Genomic DNA, 2,833 nt, shown 5'->3' with positions numbered 1-2,833 from the left:
ATCAGCTGACACCATAGGCCTGACTTGCAAGATCACAATCTTGTGCCACTTTAAGATGGCTACTCCATATCTGCCGGTCCGGCATGACCACTCACAGCTCTGTAATCCAGATCACACTACTGACCCAAATTAAGATGGCTGGCACGTTCCGGTCAGTCCATTGTCACTGCTCCCAGCACCGTAGGCCACAACACACTATTGACCCAAATTAAGATGGCCGTCACATGTTTTACATTCTGCAATCACACTGCAGCCGTGCTCTACTAATGAATCGGATGGCTGCAAACGCTGTCAGTAAGCGCAGGTGCCCCTGAGTGCATTAATGATGGCTCGCGCTGGGTCTTGAAGGTGTGATGCTCAAAATTACACACTGGCAAGTTGTAAGCTGCAAGGGCCAAGTTATTCTCATCCGTTGGGCAAACCTCTGCCAGCGACCACTGCTCAGGTCCCGAACCACTGATCCAATTTCCTCCCAGATGCCACAGATGTCGAGTCACTGGGACTCGAGCTCCTTGATACAGAACTCTCCCCACGTATTGAGGTGTTGTGTTGGTGATCCGACACGCTTGTCACCAAACTATGATGTCCTCCTGCACTGAAGATAGGAGACCAGCTGAGAAAAGGTCATCTTTTTTTAATCACCTCAGCCACCACACCACCTGACAGCTCTTCTTCAACTGTCACCCCTCTACATTCCTCATTCTACTACCTCACAACTTTCCAATTTCACAGCTATTATTATGTGCAATCTATGACATGTCTTGCCCCACTAACATTGTATGCCACAATGTCACTCTCTGGAGAGCACAGTGCCACGGTGAGAGTAACCATTTCACAATTCCATAATTCGAATCAAACTAGTCTGTGGCCGCGCACTCCAATGCAATGTGTTTATTAAGCTACGGTCAACAGGACACATTTCGGTTCCACCTGAGCCTTGTTCACTTGATACATGGAAAGAGCCAAGTTACCATTTTAAAGAGCTCTTCTGCAGGCACATTAAAACAGTAAATGGACTGACAATAGCCAAATATATCATGGAAATGGAAGATATCATAATATCCTTTTACCGTTTGCATCTGTACAAGCTAGTACAGTACATGCTGAAATCATATTATGTTGTAATAAAAATCCAAACTGTATCATGGCATAAAGAAATCTGACATTTCATTTACAATTAGAGTGTTACCTAAGATCATACCTTCATGGTTCACCATTTCAATTCAATCCATTATATATATATCACATGGTTGTTTTTTAACCCCATGTCCAACATTAACCGTATATTGTTATCATTCGATGACACTCCATTGAGTAATGGAATGCATCTTTTGGAGTGGGTGTTTTGTGCTTCCCACATATTGCTTAGAGCACGGGCAAACCAACACAAAAAAATAGTCTGAGTTGCAGGTAACCAATTTATCCATTTCTCGAATCTTGTGATCTTCTAAGATTTTGAATGAAACCACATACACAGTGTTCTTGCATACTTCCATTTTTTACAAGTAATAAAGCCTTTCTTGGCAGTTTTATGTAGCCAGATCTCTTTGTCTCCTTTGAAATGGCAGTGTGTTAGATGGTCTTTCTTTCAGGGAGGTGTTTTTTCTGAAAGTTATCAAAGGATATGTCGGCAATAGCCCTTATAAGATACTGTCAATTTGTAAAACGTTGATATTTTTGTTACCAATGCGTCCAATCTTAGGGGCATTAGTGCTGAAGTTTGTGATGAAGAATGGGGATTCGTTGACTTTGGAAGTCATAATAGTGACATAATTCTCTTTTAGAGTATCGATCTGTTTTAGCTTTGATACTCTCTCCACAGATACCTTCTGCAGAGCAGTCATGATGCAATTGACACATTCTCCAAACTCATCACCCGAGACCTCAAAGGCTTCCAAAAGAAAGTAACTACGATGCACAATGTTTCACATAAAAAATAGGTGGCGCTGAAAAAACGTAACACAGTTTATAGAATGACAATAAAGCTTTGGGACAAGGGGGAATGTGGTTGTAAGGGACAGGTGTGCGTGTTTCAGGGGATAGACACTTATAAGTATACATCTAGGTGGTAAATCTACACCCAGAAATGGCAAAGAGCAAAAAAGTGTAGATTTCCACCTAGTTCCAAGAATAAATTGACATGCAAGTATGTCTGTGTGTAAATTTGCCGTTGTGCAGAGGGATGCAGGAGTCACAATGCCATTTCTTTTTGCGTAACAACACATGGGAGTAATCCATTCTGTAGAAACCACTGGTTAAATCATTTATTGTATAATTTCAGTTAATTCCTTCCTTTTCTCTACTGGGCAATTTTTAAGTTTATGTTTGATATGAGTATAGTTCACTTCAAGGACAATGGTGCATGAGAAGCGTACACCCTTACCCACTTCCTTATGAATTATACAACATTCCCTCCAATACTTAATCTTCCACAGCAGTGCAGTAACTGATGCTTCCTTATCATCTACATAAAACCCAGGATTGGTGGCATGGGGATAAATAGAAATACCAATTTTGCCTTGTTGGTGCCATTCTATTGCATGGTAACAATGACAATATACTCTTTGCCTAAGACACGTGTTCCCTAAAAACAAATGGAGTCACAAAATTTCAAACCATATGTGTTTTAATTTTGCCATAAGTAAAAGTCCTTACATCATGTGTTTCCAAACTTTCGTTTTTCTAAACACAGTAAAAATAATCATCTGACAAAATGCTGAAAGGGAAACCAGAAGTTGCCATAACCTGCACATTCTAGCCATCTATCTATAAGGTCCCATATATGGGTCTTCATCAATACCTAAACATTTAAAGATAGAAGGATCACTTTTGA

Source organism: Lissotriton helveticus, chromosome 9 (assembly GCF_964261635.1).
Source record: "Lissotriton helveticus chromosome 9, aLisHel1.1, whole genome shotgun sequence".
Taxonomy (NCBI): domain Eukaryota; kingdom Metazoa; phylum Chordata; class Amphibia; order Caudata; family Salamandridae; genus Lissotriton; species Lissotriton helveticus.
This window is presented reverse-complemented; position numbering follows the sequence as displayed.